Source organism: Dipodomys spectabilis, unplaced genomic scaffold, assembly GCF_019054845.1.
Source record: "Dipodomys spectabilis isolate Male_0828 unplaced genomic scaffold, ASM1905484v1 ptg000032l, whole genome shotgun sequence".
NCBI classification, from domain to species: Eukaryota; Metazoa; Chordata; class Mammalia; order Rodentia; family Heteromyidae; genus Dipodomys; species Dipodomys spectabilis.
The window spans coordinates 18,665,830-18,684,383 of NW_024870709.1; the positions used below are offsets into that span (position 1 = coordinate 18,665,830).

Genomic DNA, 18,554 nt, shown 5'->3' on the forward strand with positions numbered 1-18,554 from the left:
TGTTAAGAGTATGATAAAACTGAGGGTAGAAGGGTAATAAAGTGAAGTATCTCAGCCAGATGTAGAACAATGTTTACATTGTTCATTTCTACATGAATCTCCAGACTGGAGCAATTTGTCATTCTGATTTTCATAACTCAGACTCTATTAACTATCACCTCCCCAACAAAATCTTCCCATATCTCTCTCATGCTTATTTACTGTGTATTTGTAGCTTTTGTTTGCATACTTGTAGTTGAATTTATTTTTTTGTTTGTTATTTCTTTTTATTGTTAAAATATCGTAGAGAGGGGTTACAGTTACATGGGCAAGATGAGTACATTTCTTATCAAGCATTGGTAGTTGAATTTAGTATGTGTAGTTTATGTCTGAAAATGTCTCTCCTACCTTCACTATGCCATGAGCTTTTGAACAACAAAATTTGTCTTTAACCCTGTGTACCAGAGACTAGCATAAACTTCAAAACAACAAATTCTTGTTTAATTAGCAAGGAGAGTTCAGTAAATGTTGCCTGTGCTTTTACTGGTCAGGAACCATGGTCAAGTGTCTACTTCTTTGTGTACTTTTTGTAAAATCAAAAAACAGAATTACAGCTTTTTAGTGTAACAGTTTTAATTGGCTTCTGGCTGTTTTCCAAAACTTGAACATTTTATTCTACAAAATAAGTGTTCTGATGGACTGAGCAGTAAAGTTTTGCTTTTACTGAGAGATAGGAGTTGAAGATGCAAAAGTTATTGTTTATTTTAGAGTTATCGCCTTGTAAAGCAGGTTTGGACAAAAGAAAAAGAACCAACTAGCTAATATCAGGTCATTGCAGATTACTTATTTTGTGTAAGGATCAAAACAGATAGGACTTAATTATCTTGTCAAATGAAACTGACCCTTTTGGAAAACAGCTGTCATCTCTTCAATTATAACTTCTTGAAAGGTTGGATAAATAGCTTAGTATTAGTTGGGTGTTGTAAAATTTAGTGTGGGTGACTTTATTTTGGATTATAGTCTTGTCTGTTGGAGCAAAGTGCAGGCTTAGTTGGCAAAAATGTCCTTGATTTTTGTTTAACACTTCATCTGTGGAAGGGGAATAATAATTTGCACCTACTCTTAAAATCCTGTAATTATTGTTTGGTATAACAGTAAGGAAATTGGTTATAGTATATTTTATAAATGTAAGATGCAAGGGCATTGAGTAGACCAACTGAATTTTAATGTGCCTATAGTCTTATTGTTCTTTCAAATATCTGCATATGTATATGTGCATATACACATACAAATACAAAAGCACACATCGGCACATCACAAATGAAATGAAATAATGAAATGAAAACTACTAGATTTCTCACTTTATTAATAGCTATATTTCGAAATATGTAGGCCAAATATCAACTTTACCATTTGATAACCACATATGTGAATGGAAGACTCAGTCCATATAATGTTTTTAGTTATATCATTATTGTTCTCTTTGATTTTAAGTTCCTAAAAACTCAGAAGTGTGACTCAGTATGTTATGTATTCTGATATACAAATATCCTATTAAAAGCATCTTTGGTTATTCACAGTGACATACTGAATGGTTATAACAGAATTGGAAGGAAGAGCAGATTGATATGCAATAAGAAAACTCAAGCAATAGTCCTCATGATCCCCATTACAGAATTCCTATAATGATAGGCCTTTTAGCTAGCAAGCATTATGAGTCCCTGAAACTGGGCCCGTTGGGAATGCGACACTTGTTGCATTGCTGAGAGCTATGGTCTTTTTATTATTGTTCTGCATATGAGCTAAACAATTCTTTTCCCAGACTGCACGTTTTTATACCACAATGGTACAAATAAAACACACAACTAGAATAAGAGTTCTATTGTTGAAAATCTTTAGGGGGTCTTTACTCTAAGTGACATAAAGGACATTTAAATTTAAAAAGTTAAAGATGACAAATGGCAAGATGACTAGGGTGTTTTAAATGTGTGTCAGTTTCCATCATTCATTGGTTTGTGCAGATGTCACCTTAGTACTATTGTTCATGTTACTGTTGAAGCTATGCTATATAAAGCACAGTTCTGTCAAATTCAGAAGACTCAGTAGAAAGATATTCTTTGCCGGAGATGGAATTGACAAGTACAAATTCTGTGGAAAATGTCAGTTAACCTTCAGAAATGGCACTCATATTTTTTTAGGATCCCCAAAAGAAACCATTGTCAGGAAGAAAAATACGAGTTTTTGTGGTTTATTCTTGGTTATTTTAGAGAATTCACAAATAGAGCATAACTGGGGATACTGTGCATATTGTCAGCTTCTCATCGGAAAAACTCTCTCAGAAGAGATTTTGACTAAGACATAAAACAGAATAATAATAAGCATGAAATATAAAAGGAGTTGAATTCAATACATGTACGCATCTGATAAAAGCTTCATATTTATTTTATTACTGATGCACAGGATTACAGTTGGCCCTTGAAATTCATGGAGGATTTTTTTCTAGGACCCATTGATGTTACCAAAGTCAATGAATGCTCACGTTCCTCATATAAATTAGTGTGACATTTGCATTTTAATCTACTTTAATATATATTTTTATTGTACAGATACTGTACAGAGCCAGAGGGGTTACAGTCACATGAGCAAGGCAATGAGTACATTTCCTATCAAGCATTGTTACCCCCCTCCTTTGTTTTCCCCCTACTTTCCTTTCCCTCCCCACTGCCCCAACTCCACCCTTCCCACCCACCCACTCACCCACCCCCAAATGTGTAAAGTTTGTTTTCAACATAGTGTCTTGTTACAATAGGTCAACCTGTATCCCTTCCACTCCCCAAATTAGAAAAATGTATATACAAGATGCAGGGCACTGACATCAAATACAGTGAAAACAGGGGTTATACAATGGGAAAAGAACATGCAAAAAAAATCACATAGTACATTTTAAGTACATTGAAAACAAAGACAAAAACTCTTGTGTCCCTACCTTGGGGTTCATTTTGCTTAGCATCATCTTATACGGTCATATGTACATAGCTTTTGACTTCTTCTGCTTGTCCTAGACATATATTAGTTATTACAAATAAGGGAAACAATGGGACCTATGTTTCTTTGGGCCTGGCTTACTTCACTTAATATGATTTTTCCAAGTCTTTCCATTTCCTAATAAATGGGGTGGTGTCATTCTTTCAGATGGAGGGATAGAATTCCATTATATATGATGGAATTCTATCCCACCGTGTGTGTGTGTGTGTGTGTGTGTGTGTGTGTGTGTGTGTGTATGTGTGTATCACATTTTCTTGATCCATTCATCTACTGAGGGGCATCAGGGTAGGTTCCACATCTTAGCTATGGTGAATAATGCTATGATAACATAGTTGTGCTGGTAGTTTTAGTATGGCCTTCTTTGTGATCGTTTGAGTAAATGCCCAAAAGTGGGATTGCTGGGTCATAGGGGAGCTCTATGTGGAATCGTTTTTTTGGGGGGGTCCGGTTGTGGGGCCTGAACTCTGGGCCTGGGTGCTGTTCCTCAGCTCTTCAGCTCAAGGCTAGCACTCTATCACTTGAGCCACAGCGCCACTTCCGGCTTTTTTCTTTTTGCTTATGTGGTGCTGAGGAATCGACCCCAGGGGCTCAGGCATGCAAGGCAAGCGCTCTACCACTGAGCCACCTTCCCAGCCCCTGGAATCGTTTTTTTAACATATTTTATTGTTATTATCTTTAGTTGTACAGAGAAGTTCCCATTCTACAAAACAGTATATGAGTACAAGGTGTCTCCCAACATTGTCACCCATCGTTCCTAACACACCTCTTCTCTCACTTTTTTTTAATTGAAATTAAGTGATTACATAAATTTCACGTATTTCACAGAATTGTGAAATAGTGATGCTTAGTTAAAGTCACAAACACATTTTAACCTTCACAAGGCAAATTGTCATTATCATGGTCTATAAAGTTTGTGAATTCTATGAGCTTTGACAATACAAATTATTTCTTCCTTCCACATCAGGTGATGATTACACTTCTTACCTTTTGCATAGTGTAGGCTGTTCCCTCTTTCCCTCTTATTCCTCCCTTTCCATCACTATCTTTGGGTTGCTTAGTTCTTTTTCTTCTATGTCCAGTACAGCTGATGGGCCTCTTTGTTAAATGTTGTTCTGTTTCCCACTTCAGTTCCTATGTGGAGTCTTTTAAGGAACCTCCATACTGCTTTCCAAAGTGGTTGAACAAGTTTACACTCCCACCAACAATGCAGTAGATTTCCCTTTTGGCCACATCCTTCCAGCATGTGTTGTTATTAGATTTCTTGATTATAGCCATTCTAACTGGGGTGAGGTGGAATCTCAATGTTGTTTGGATTTGCATTTCTTTTATGGCTAGAGAAGTTGAGCATTTCTTCATGTGTCTATTGGCCATTCTTATTTTCTCTTCAAAGAAGTCTCTCTTTACACCGTTACCCCATTTATTAAATGGGCAGTTGTTTCTTGAGGATTTGTTGTTGGGGGATTTAATGTTTTGAGTTCTAACTATATTTTAGATATGAGGCCCTTGTCCATTGTATTGCTAGTGAAGATGGGTATAGAATTTGTAGATAGCCTTTGGAAATATTGCTATTTTCATGATGTTAATCCTCCCAATCCAGGAGCATGGGAGGTTTTTCCACTTCCTTAGTTCTGCTTTAATTTCCGTTTTCATGTTTTTAAAGTTTTCATCACAGAGGTCCTTCACTTCTTTAGTTAACTCCTAGGTATTTTATCTTTTGTGGGGCTATTATAAAAGGAGTTGCTTTCCTGATTTCAGCTGCTCTCTTCTGATTATTGGCATACAGAAAAGCTATTAATTTTTGAGGGTTAATTTTATAGCCTGCCACTTTGCCAAAGTTTCAAAGCAGCTGGAATGAGTTGGGAGTGGACTCCATGGGCTTCTTTAAATACAAGATCATGTCATCTGTGCAGAGGGAGAGTTTTACTTCATCTTTCCATATTTGGATCCCCTTTATGATTGCCTCTTTTCTTATTGCTGTAGCTAGACATTTTAATAATAAATTGAAGAGAAGTGGAATGTACATCCTTATCTTGTTCCTGAATTTGGAGGAAATGGCTTTATCTTTTCACCATCTCCATAATGATGGCTGTAGGTTTGTTATACACTGCTTTTTATTATATTGAGGAATGTTCCATGGATTCTTAGTTTTCCAGAGCTTTCATCATAAAGGAGTGTTGGATCTTGTTGAATGCTTTTTCTGCATTTATTGAGATAATCATGTGGTTCTTATTTTTGTTCTTGTTGATGTGATGAATTATATTAATTTGCATATATTGAACTAGCTTTGCATTCCTGAAATGAATCCTTTTGATCATGGTGTATGATCTTTTTGATGAATTGTTGAAGTCAATTAGCCAAAATTTTGTTGGGAAGTTTTACATCAATATCCATTTTAAAAAATGGTCTATAGTTCTCTTTCTTTGATGAGTCCCTGCTTGGTTTTGGGATGAGGGTTATGATGGCTTCATAGAAAGAGTTTGGTAGTGAACTTTCACTTTGAATTTCATTGAAGAGCTGGAGAGTATTGGTGTGAGTCCTGCTTTGTAGAAGTTGACTGTAAATCCATCCAGTCATGGGCTTTTCTTGGGTGGGAGGTCTCTTGCTTTTCTGTTTTGATGCTTGATATGGGTCTGTAAGTTGGCTTAATTCATCTTGGTTTTTGTCAGTATTTGCTAGAAATTCATCTATTTCTTCCAGATTCTCATACTTATTAGCATGAAGATTTGAGAAGTATTCCCTTATAATGTGCTGAATCTTGGTTGTTTCTGCTGTGATTTTCCATTCTCATCTCTGAGTTTATTTATTTGGATGTGTTCTCTTCTTTTTCTAATAAGATTTGCTAAGGGTCTGTCAATTTTTTTAACTTTTTCAAAGAACCAAATCTTTGTTTTGTTGATTCTTTCTATGGTTTTTTTTGGACTCTAATACATTTAACTTTGATTTAATTTTAATTATTTCTTTCTGTCTACTGGATTGAGGTTTGGCTTGTTGCTCTTTTTCAAGGAGGTTCAGATGTCTCATTAAACTGTTGATTTCAGATCTCTCCAATTTGTTGATGTAGGAACTCAGAGCTATAAACTTGCCTCTGAGTACTGCCTTTGCTGTGTCCCAGAAGAGCTGGTAATTTGTGTGTTCATTTTTGTTAAATACCATGAACATTTGAATTTCCATTCTAATATCGTCCATGACCCACTGTTAGTTCAACAGTGTGTTGTTCAGCCTCTATGTGTTACAGGATTTTCTTTGGTGGTTTTTGGTTTGAATTCTAGTTTTATTCCATAATGGTCTGAGAGAATGCAATGTTTCTGAATTTGGACAAATTTGCTTTGTGACCTAAAATGTGGCCTACTTCGGAGAATGTTCCATGTGCTGCTGAGAAGAATGTGTATTCTGATGCTGCTGGGTGAAATATTTGGTAGATGTATGTTTACTCTAGTTGATCTATGCAATAGTTTAGATCAAAGGTTTGTCTGTTGAGTTTTTGACAGGTTGATCTATCCAGTGGGGATAATGGTGTGTTAAAGTCCCCAACAATTAATTGGATCTATGTGAGATTTTAAGGAAAGTAGTGCTTCTTGGATAAATTAGGGTGCTTTGTTATTTGGTGAATAGATATTTAGTATTGTAAAATCCTCCTGAAGGAGAGATCCTTTAATTAGTATGTAATGACCTTCTTTATCTCTTCTAGCTTATTTTAATTTGAAGTTTATTTTATCTGATATTTGGATTGCAACTCCCGCCTGTTCATGGGGGCCATTTGCTTGGTAGCCATTCACTTTCAGAATATGTTTGTTTTTGTGTGCAAGTCTCTTGAAGGCAGCAGATAGAATGATCTTGCTTTTTGGTCCAACTAAGCAATCTATGTCCCTTAATTGTAGAGGTAAGTCCATTAATAATGAGGATTAGGACTGAGGGCATTTTGTAGTTCCTGCCATGTTATCCACCTTCTTGGATGCTATGACAACTGGGTTCTTCCAATGTTTCTTGGCCTTTATCATGCTCTTGTTGGTTTTCTATGTGGAGGACATTAGCCATCTTTTGTACTGCTGGTTTGGTGGAGATATATTGTTTCAATTTTTCTTTGCTGTGGAAGATTTTTATTTGTCCTTCCATTATGAAGGAGAGTTTAGCTGGGTACAGTATTCTTGGTTGATAGTTGTTTGTCTTTAGGTTGTAGTATACATCATTCCAGGCTCTTCTTGCTTTCATTGTCTCTGTTGAGACACCTGAAGTTATTAGGATTGGTTTCCTTTTATAGGTTATTGATCTTTTCTCCCTGACAGCTTTAAGGATCCTTTCCTTGGTCTCAATTGATCCTGTGCAGATTATAATGTGATGGTGAGATGTGCTGTTCTGGTCTGGTATATTTGGTGTTCTAAAGGCATCTTGTACCTGAATGAGCATATCTTTTTGTATGTTTGGGAAATTCTCTGTTAGAATCCTATTAAATAAATTTCCTAGAAATTTTACTTCTGTCTCTAGGCCCTACTTTATACTCATTAATCTTAAATTAGGCCTTCTGATGGTGTCTTCTAAATGTTGAATAGATCTGTCATATTTCTTGGATTTGTCTTGAATACTTGTCTGTTTTTCCTCTATAATGTCCAGGCTGTCTTCAGTCCCAGAGATTCAATCATCTGCATGGTCTAACCTACTGTCAAGACTTTCTACTTTTTTATTACCTTTCCTTCTAATTGGTCAGGTTTCATAGCTTCAAATTCTTTGTTAGAGCTTTGTTTTAGATCTTGTATGCACTTCTTTACCTCCTTAATTTGGTTTTGTGTTCATTCTCAAATCCCTTAGTTGATTGGTTATAGTTTCACTGGACTCCTCTTCCATCTGTTGGGCTTCATTTCGCATTCCCTTTAGGGCTCCATGGATTCCTCCAGGTTTCTCTTTGTGTAGTCCATGAATGTGTCTATTAATCTTTGTTTATTCTCATCCAGCTCACGCAATTCCTCTATTCATCTTTGATTAGCCTCCTCATGCTCGCAAAATTCCTGTATTAATCTTAAATTGGCCTCATCATGCTAACCGATTTCCTTATCTTCCTCACACAGAGTCCTTTGTAGGCTTTCAGTCTCTTCATTCAGCATGTTTACCAGTAGAGTATTTTGGGAACTCTCCTCTGGATTATTCATTAACTGCCCTGTTGCTTGAGTATCATAAGTGGAAGTTGAGATACCTGGACTTGATATTTTTCTTGTGTTTCTCCAGCTGTTCTGCCCATTTGGGTTTGAAAGCAAAACCAATTTCATGCTAGAACACTATTTTAAGGCAAGCATCAACCAGAGCCCTGTAGTTGCACAGATTCTTTGATATAGTCAAAATGAATACAACAACAACTAGTTCAACAACAAACAACTAGGGATCAATGGACTAAGAAAATCAAAGAAGGAGTTAGCAGACCAGAAATTAATATATCTCAGGAGATTTTGAGGAGAAAATAATAGAGGAATGTGAGGAGGAAAAGGGAGAGAGGGAATATAACCAAGACCTAAATTCAGAGAGAGGAAAAAGATAGAAGGAAAGGAGAGGGAAAGAAAAAGAAAAAAGGAAAAATAAAAAATGTAAAAATGAAACACTTAAGAAATTATATAAGTATAAGGAAAGAATACTACAATTAAAGGAGTTAAGGCTGAGTTTGTGAATTGAGTAATCAATATCTGAATTAAGTATGCACACAATAACATCTAATAATTGAAGACAAGTATATATCTGGAGATGAACAGAACAGCAATTAAGTAAAACAAAAACAAAAAGGACCAAAAGGGAAAAGAGTAAAAAGAGAATTTAAAAAAAACCTAAAATAAAAATGATGAGCAAAGTAGAAAACATTTTTTTAATTAGGTAGATAAAAAGAGTTCTTCATTTTTGGGGGGGGGAGGGGGGAAATCTTGTGTCTCCCATGTCCATAACCAATCTCTTGGTGGAGTCTCTGGTTTGTGGTGTTTGCTTTTCCTGTGCTTTGATTGGTTTCTTAAATCAGTTTGCTTAAGCAGGCAGAAGGAAGCTCTGCCTTACCAGGGTCTCTATGACCCTCCTCCCAGGCTAGTTCAGTGGGAGAGTGATCTGCTTTGAGTATCACAAAAGAGGGAGATGGCTGTTTCCACTAGCTTGGAGTTTCTGTGATGGGACTAGGTTGTGGGTAGGGTTGAGACCAGTCAGCATTTAGGAGCTTTTCCCTGAGGACGTAGCTCCTGAGACACTCACACAGCCTAGCCTGGAGCTCTTCTCAAGATTTATTTGTAATGAGTTTCCAATTGTTTTTCTTTTACCCTCTGGCAGCTGGGTCTGCTAGCTGTGCTGAAAAGGGGTGGGGCAACCTCTGTATACTCAGTAAAGAAAGTCACTCCTCCCAGAGTAGAGCTTCCCCTTCCTGGGAAGAGCAACTTTCCCCTGGGGTGGAACTGAGCCCACAGATCAGGTCTCTTGACTTGTTGAATGGCTCCTATTGTCATCTTCCAAGGCCTGAGTTACATACTAGTTGCTCTGGCCCAGATTTTGTTGGTATCAAAGCTGGAGTTCTTTTCCAGTGTTAGGAATGGTGTTATCTTCTCACTGCTGCTCCGTGAGAAGGAGTGAGGATGTGTTGTAGGGTACTCACGCCTTTCCCTTGGTTTCTGTGCCATCCAAGTCTGTGACTATCTGTGGTCAGCAGAATGAAGATTTTCACTCCTTGTCAGTTCTGACTGGTGGTGAGTAGAATCCACTCACAGACCACCTCTGGTGCCTTTGTCCCAGGCTCTCTCTGTTGATATGGTGGCCATAGCAGCAGTTGCCACCACCGCTGCCACCACCGCCCAGACACCAGTGAGTGCTCAAATATGTCTCCTTAACCAAGCTGCCTGATTTTTTCCTCTCTGGCCAAACTCTCTGTATTATGATGGCACACTTGGTATGACTCTCTAGCCTTGGACTTTTTATTGGAACAGTAAAACTGATTCCTACGTGAGAGCTTGTTTAGCCCCCAGCTTCTCCTCTGCCATCTTCCTCTGGACTCCTTGCTGCAAAATTAAAATCATGTATAGATCACTTATAATACCTAATTCAATACAAATGCAATGTAAATAGTTGTGATACTGTATTATTTTCAGAATACTAACAAGACAATGACCCATGCATACATAGTAGAAACATCATATTTTTTACTTAAATAGTTTTGATGCATGGTTAGTGGAATGTACAGATGTAAGACCTACAGATACAGACTGCCAACTGTATTTTTAATGGTCCTGTAACAAACTCTCTGCTATCTATTCATACTTATATCCAAATATCAATTCTTTAAAAAAAGAAGTTCTTATCATATATGGGTATTTATTTAATACAATACTACCTTATAAGTAAGTATTAGCAATACTGGTCAAGGGATATGAATGTTTTATGGATGTGTTTCTTACTGGCACATTTCTATTTTAAAGAATTTTGTTGTTGTTTATCTGAATTAGAGGAGGGAAAAGGAATCACAAAATAGTGAGACAAAGGACAAAGGGTGAACCAATGCAACAGTGATACTCGCAAGATAATATGATGAAAATGAACTGTACAACTTGTGGGGAAATCAAAGGGGAGGGAAAATGGGAGAAAAATGAGGGAGGGGGGTAAATAGTTGAACAAGAAATGTAGTCACCACCTTATATATGTAGCTAACTGTAACTTCTTTGCACAACACCTTGGCAATAAAAATAAATTTTAAAAAAGCAAAACCACTGAAAAAAATTTACTGTTAGTGTAAGTGTGCACAGCCTGATACACATGTAAGCAACTGGTATAAAATGACATGGCTTTTATATTTTACATAACTCTTCAATATTTTTAATAAATGTACCAATAGTTTATCCTTTGACTTATTTTATAAGGCAGTTTAGGTTTCACTAAATTTATGTGCTTGGATTTTTTAAGTTCATGGAAAAATATTAGTGGCATCTTTAATAAATTCCAACATGTTAACTAGATCGTTCTTTTCATTTTGCTCTTTTTTGTATCAACCTTTCAGTATCATCATTATGATACCATTCTTTTTCTAAAAATTCTATTAATATCAAATATAGAAAATTTTATAGTTGATCAGTGTCCTATACTTTTGATATATTATAAAGTCTTGGCTATGGCCATAGCCTAAGAAGTAGGGCACTTCCTTAGCAAGCACAAGGCCTGAGTTCCAGCCACAGTCCACACACACAGATTGTAATATATTAATACACATAAGACAATAAAAGGCCCCCTCTGCTCACTCCTAGCTACTCAGGAGGCTGAGATCTAAGAATCACAGTCTGAAGCCACCTCTGCAGAAAACACAGGGAAACTCTTAATAAACTACTTAAATAAGCCAGAGGTGGCACTGTGACTCAAGTGGTAGAGTGCTCTCCTTGAGCAAAAGAAGCTCAGAGACAGGTCCCAAACCCAGAGTTCAAGCTCCAGGACCAAGAGAGAAAAAAACAAAAACAAAAACAAAAAGAAAAGAAAATTAGCTAATAAAAAAATGCCTATTATTAAAATTCTCCAAAATGAGATTAATTACTATTTCAACCAAACATACATTATTTGTATCAACAAATGAAGAACTAAGTAAAATGAGGTAAAACTTAAATGTTGAATATTAAAATTTTTAATCTTAAATTTTCTGAACATGGATTAAGATTTTAGAATGAATAATACACGCAATATCATTTTTAACTCTAATATTTTGTGTTTTCATTTTTCTTTATTGATATGTGAAATTCTTTTTAAGAAACAAAAGCTATTTGAAAGGTAGTAAGGCTAAGCAAGTTTGAATCTTTTTTTAATTTTTTTATTGTCAAGGTGATAACAGAGGGGTTACAGTTACATATATAAGGTAGTGAGTACAGTTCATGTCAAACATTGTTATCCCCTCCCTCATTTTCTCCCACTTCCCCTCTCATCCAGTGACCATCCCACAAAAGTTGTAAAGTTCATTTCCAACATATTGTCGCTGTTGCATTGGTTCATCCTTTGTCCTTTGTCTCACCATTTTGTTGTTCTCTTCCCTTCCCTAATTCAGATAAACATGTATACAATACATAGGGTACCAAAACCAAATATAGTGACAACAGGGAGAACCATGTGGGGGCGGGTGGAGAAAACACAAGAAAAAGGAAATAGCTTCACATAGTGCATTAAAAACAACAACAAAGAAAAACTCTGATAGACAAAAAAATGAAATGAACAACGTGGTGAGACAAAGGACAAGGGAGAAACAATGCAACAGTGATACTCACAGGACAATATGCTGGAAATACAACTGGGTGGGGATTGGAAGGAGAGAAAGTAGGAGAAAAATTGGAGGGGGGGTCACAAGTTGAAAAGAAATGCACTCATTACCTTACATATGTAAATATACCCTCTCTGTACATCATCTTAACAATAAAATTAAATTTTAAAAAATGAAATGGTCATATGTACATAGCTTTTGAGCTTTTCTGTTCATCTGATAAGATTATCTTAGACATATATTAATTATTGCAAATAAGGGAAACTATGAGACCTATATTTCTTTGGGTCTGACTTACTTCACTTAATATAATTTTTTTTCCAGGTCTTTCCATTTCCTAATAAATGGAGCAGTGTCATTCTTTCTGATGAAAGCATAGAATTCCATAGGACTATATAAGGTGATGCTAAGCAAAATGAACACCAAGATATGAACACAAGAGGTCTTTCTTTGTTGTTTTTAATGTACTATGTGATTTTTTTGTTTCTTTGTATGTTCTTCCCCCTATGGTATATCTCCTGTTGTCACTGTACTTCATTTTGGTACCCTGTATCTTGTATATACATTTATCTAACTTAGGGAGGCGAAGGGGAATAACAAAATGTTGAAACAAGGACAGAGGATGACCCATTGCAACAATGATATCCACAAGACACTGTGTTGGAACAACTTAGCTTGTGGGGGGGAGGGGAAAGTGGGGAAGATGGGAGAACGAAGGGATAGTAGGAGAAAAACAAAGGAGAGGGTAACAGTGTTTGACAAGAACTATACTCTTTACCTTAATCATGTAACTGTAACCCCTCTGTACAGCATCTTAATGATAAAATAAAATTGAAATAAACTAATATCCTTGACTTATGAACCACAGAAAGACTAGTTTTCCTGATGATGATGAGAAAATTTTAATAAGATGTGGCTAATTAGATATTTGGAAATTTCTAATAAGCCTTTTTAGAAGAATAATTCAATAGAAATGCATAAGGTGGTCTTATTTTCATATTCTTTAAATGTGAAAAGTGTATTCTGAGAGGTGATATTGTTATATTTGGTTAAAATACATTAATAAATTTATTACTACTAATTTTCTTTTTAAATCATGTTAGTCACTCTCTAGCCCCATGATCAAATACCTGAAAAAAATAAACCTTTCCTCCTGGAAACCTTTATTTTTTAGCTGAAGTTTTTAGATTTATTTTTTAGCTGAAGTTTTCAGGAGGTTCAGCCCATGTTTGTCGGGCTTCATTGCTCTGTCTCTTGGTGAGGCCAGGCATCGAGCAGTGAGCAGGTACATAGAGCAGAATGCCTTAATTCCTGGCAGACAGGTGACAGTACATATTTGCAAAAAAGATATCATGGTTGACCTTCACAAACAACAACAAAGCCTTTCTTCTTTTTTTCACCTCTAAGATTGGTGCTTTCTTCCATTTTAAAATGTAGTTTTTGTGGGAGTGGGATGAGAAAAACAGTCATTGTTTAGAGTCAAAGATGATTGTGCCTGGAAAATTTCATTCAAATATATAGAAATCATTTGTTTTTCCTTTCCTTCCTCTCTTTCTCCTCCTCCTCCTTTCACTCCTCCTCCTTCTCTTCCTTCTCAACTTCTTTCTTTCCTTACCTTCTTTCTAATCTCATCCTTCTCCTCCTCCTTTCTTTTACTTTCTTCTTCACCTCCATCTTCTCCTCTTCCTCCTCCTCCTATCTTCTTCTTCCTCCTCCTCTTCTTTTTCTTCTTCTTTGTCATCTTTCTCCTCCTATTTTTCTTCCTCTTTCTTCTCCTTCTTTTCTTCTACCTCCTACTATCGCCTTATCCTTGTTTTTCTCACTCCTCCTTTTACTTTCTTCCTCTTCATCATCTTCCTCCTTTCTCACTCTTTCTCTATTTCTCCTTTTTCCCTCCCTCCTTTTTGTTCCTCCTCCTCCTGTTCTTCCTCCCTCTCTCTAACTCTCTCCCTTTTCCTCTTCCTCTCTTTCTCTCTCCTCTCTGTCTCCTTCTCCCTCTCCCCTCTCCCTCTGTGTTTATTATTTTTTTCCAGGAGGAGCTGAGGTAATGCGGCCTTGTGCTGTGAGCCTCTCAGTCACATCTCACAAGAACAGAAGCATGAGAAGTTGAACGCAATAATGAAAGCCAGCCAGTCCAACTGGCACACTGTGGCAAGCACACTCAGATTTAAACCATGAAGAAAAGAAGTCAAGAATTGGTGAGAAAATGGATTTTAAAATGTAGTGAGTCAAAAAACCAAAAGTAGAAGAAAAACTAGAGGGATGAAAGTCAATATGGATATTGTTACAGAAAGGCTCAAGTCATTGATTAATTGGTCCCATAAGCATAAAACCCCTAACTCTTCAGGGAAGAAAATAAGAATATAGTATAAATTAAAACTATTTCCATGGAAGCACATCTAATTCACATATGCTGCCATGGAAATAATTGCACAAAGTTCTCTAGTAACAGAACAAAAGAAAGTCATAAATCAATGCAATTACATTGTAGAAATATCAGGTAGGCAGTCTACAGTAAGGCAGGGAAGTCTGTTATAAAGGTTTTAATGTTATAGAATTCTGAGCTACAGGGTTAGTAAAGTCTAGAGGTCTAAGTTAAACTTAGTGATACAGGTCAGTATATTTACATAATAGTCATGAGAATATAAGTCTAGATACAAAAGTTAAAGTAAATGGCCTTGTAATGTTCTAAGATAACTCCACTTATGACATTCTATGGTTCCACTGATGACATTCTATGTCTCTGATTATGATGCTCTTGTCAGGCAAAGATGAGTAGTCAGTATCTTTAATACAGATTCAGTTTTTTCATAGTTCACTAATCTTTATAGCATTTAAAGGTGAATGAAAGGATGGTTGAAACAAAAACCTTCACGAAGAAAACATGATAGAAACTTGGAAATATTGCTAAGAGCACATGTGGATGAGTGCACAAAAGCAAAGAACAAAAGTGGATAGCAGGGAAAGATAAAATTTAAAATACTGTAGCAGAAAAAAAACCCACGAAACTTTAAATTCAATAATCATACCAATAGTAATCATCATGTTAAGAATCCTATTTTTTCTTTTTCCTTATTTCAAAAGATGTAATTGCCTTGATGGGATGAAAAATAAATTGTAGTTTTTAATCTCTCAATGTTGAGATGCTATTTAAAATTTCATTTGGAGCACAATCATGTATGCGTTGCTCAGGTGGTATACTTCATAGGCTGCAGTCATTGTATACCTACACCACCAACACAATCCATATGAATTGCCTCTGAATCTAAGTGTCCATAAGAAATCAAACTAAATAATAAATTCTGATATTGGTAAGAACAACAGATTTTGGAATTCTACAAATCTTTGTGCAGTTAACAAAAATAGGTCTGTTTGGTCCTAGGTACAGGTGTTATTGAAGTCAATAAACTTCACAGAATCCATTGTACTTGTCATAAAAATGTAATAATATTCACTTTCAAAAACTTACATAGTTGTCTGTATTAATCAAAGAAGATTTTTATAAAAGTTTAAGTTTTATATACATGAACATGATTATTGAGACTATTAAGCTGTGTATGTAAGTATGTATGTGTATATAACTTAGAGGCTTCTGCTTAACAAATGGTTGTTTTACTAAGTGGACAGCCATAGTGAATCTGATATGACAAATATTTTCAGCCATTGACATTAGTTTACAATTTTATATATTAGATTTACAATATCCCAGTGGTCCTAATTTTCCCTATCATTCTTCATAAAAGTTTTACTTTCACAGTGCACTCATTCTCAGATGTGATAGATAATATAAGTTGCTTGATTCAAGATTCTTGCCCATGCAATGTCTACTTCAAAGACTACCTATCTTCATTTTCAATACTTCAGGTATTGAAATGCTTCATTTCTTCAGTCTTCTTCCCTTATTTGTTGACACTCAGATTTTCTCAGTTATCCCTATCACTGAAAATAATTTATATATGCAGAAATCTGTGAAATATAAACCCAGCTCTGACTCCTGTAAGACATTTTTCTCACTTTTTTTTTATCAACATCAATGAGTTGTACAAAGGAGGGGTCATTCTGACATGTCCATACATGCCCATAATACTCCTTCATCACACTCACCTCCTCCATCACTCTCTCTAATCTCTCTCCCCTCTTTCCCAAACCCATTTCTACAAACTGCATTGTCTTATTTTCTCACATGTATATAAAGTTTTTTGATTTTTTTGAATTAGATACCACACATCTTAGATACATCTTTTTCTTATATGTAAAAATCAACATCTAAAAATAAGTATGTGCCATACCAATTTCTCCATGTGCCTTATAAACTTGCTCCTCCCCAAATTGACCTTAATTTTTGTAACTCTAACCCTCTTGTTGATTAATCTAAAACTAAGAGCATTATTTTACCAGTTTGTGACTCGAGCATATACTGTAATCAGTTTTAATTTAACATTTTACTTTTTAACAGAAGGTTTTAAAAACAAGATATGCATATCTTTCACTGTCTGTTTTGAGTTACCCATCTCTCCAACCACCCTTCCCTACTTCATACATTTTTCTACTTGGGAATATATTTTGTCTCTCCTCCAATAGCCAAAAATGGTATTCAGACTTGCCAATAAGAATAAGAAGTGCTATTATGCCAAATTATTATGAATTTGTGAATAAGCCAAAGAACATTAGAATTTGTCACTGTAATACATTGTTATCATACTCCACATTTTCTTATTTACCTGACAAATTTATAGCTATGGTAAATGAATTCTCCAATGTGATTTGAATATGTCTCTAACAGAATAATATTGTTTCCACAATTTAAGGTTGTATTTGATACATTTACATGATCCTGAATAACAATTTTCAGCAGTATTCTAACCACAAGAATAATGAATTTGTAGTTCATCTTATTGTCATATGCCTGGCCCCGCAATAAGCTAATTGCTAGAATTTTTAAAAGTTGTCTGTGGTTTCTCTTTACTGTATCTAAAAGTTACTAAAGTATTCTTGATTATATTCAAGTCATATTTAATCTCATAATCAAGATAGTTGTTCCTCCTCCCATATTTTATGTGCTGGTTGACAGTTCCTCTCTTTTCCAATCTCTTTTGCCAGAAAAGTCATTCCTGCCTTCCCTTCATGTTATATATAAAATGAGTCACCATATCCTCTGAGTTCTGCATACAAAGTAGTTTGGGCATCTTTTCTCTTTCCTTTGGCACCATGACCTTTTTAAAAGACATCAATTCTCACTCGTGGAGGTGCATTCATTTCGCTCCTGACTATAATATTCCTTTCCCACAAAACCAGAAAAGAGTTCTCTCAGAATCATGTCCCAAAGCCTGATCCCTGAATCATACTCGAGTTTTATACTTGAGGTAGGAGATGAGTCTTCATTGCAATACCACACAGGCAGGGTTTCAAATCCTTCTCTATTCACCCCCCCCCCCCCCGCAGAGGTTATGATCTTAGGTAATTCATCTCTCTGGACCTTTGTTTAACCAATATTAGACTTTGAAATAACAATTAAAACTTTGCAGGTCTGTGAGAACTAAATGAGATGACATTATTTTAAATGATACTTGTTGACACCTTTGGATGACCAACCAAATAGTTCTTCCCTCTTGTATTCTGCTACCAAATCTAAGAACCATCAGATGGTATCCTGAAACTGTGCATGCTTTCCTAACCCTCTGGTACTGTTGTCATTTGAGAACCAATTACTTCTTCCTTCTTAAACATATTAGGCAACCTGGATGAGACATCTATTTTGTCTCAGAGAATCTGTTTATTCCTATGGCTCTTCCGATCCTGATACAATATTGGAAACTATTTCTTTTCATATTACTGTTATTCTTGTTTTATTAGAAATCAATATCTATATTACAAACAAAATGAAAAATTATTCTTTCTTTTTATATTTTTCTCATATATATTTTCTCACAGCAAACCAGCTTTGCTACTCATTTTTCTTTTTCCTTCCTTGACTTCTTCATAAAGTTCATGGTGCCTTATGTGATCCGTCCCTTCAACAAGAATATTTTTCCCTGTCTGTATGTCTTGTTAACTCTCAGTATTCCTAGATAAGTTCTTCTTTAAACTTGGTCAAAGCCAGGTGCCTGTGGCTCACACTTGTAATCCTAGCTACTCAGGAAGCTGATATCTGAGGATCTCAGTTCAAAGCTACCCAGGAAAGTCCATGAGACTCTTACCCCCAACTAAGCATCAGAAAACCAGAAGTGGTGCTGTGACTCAAGTGGTATTCCTCTTGAGCTGAAGGAAGAGCTCAGGAATAGCACCCACGCCTAGA

The 18,554-nt window shown here is 35.8% G+C and overlaps 1 protein-coding gene across 1 annotated transcript in view; it reads left to right on the plus strand.

The window, feature by feature from the left end:
• Positions 1–14,425: 14,425 nt before the first annotated feature.
• Positions 14,426–18,554, plus strand: part of Htr1f (5-hydroxytryptamine receptor 1F) — a 53,893-nt gene continuing 49,764 nt past the window's right edge. Inside the window, exon 1 of the mRNA XM_042676705.1 lies at positions 14,426–14,457. The gene's annotated coding sequence lies outside the window, so the exon portion shown is untranslated. The remainder of the gene's footprint in view (positions 14,458–18,554) is intronic.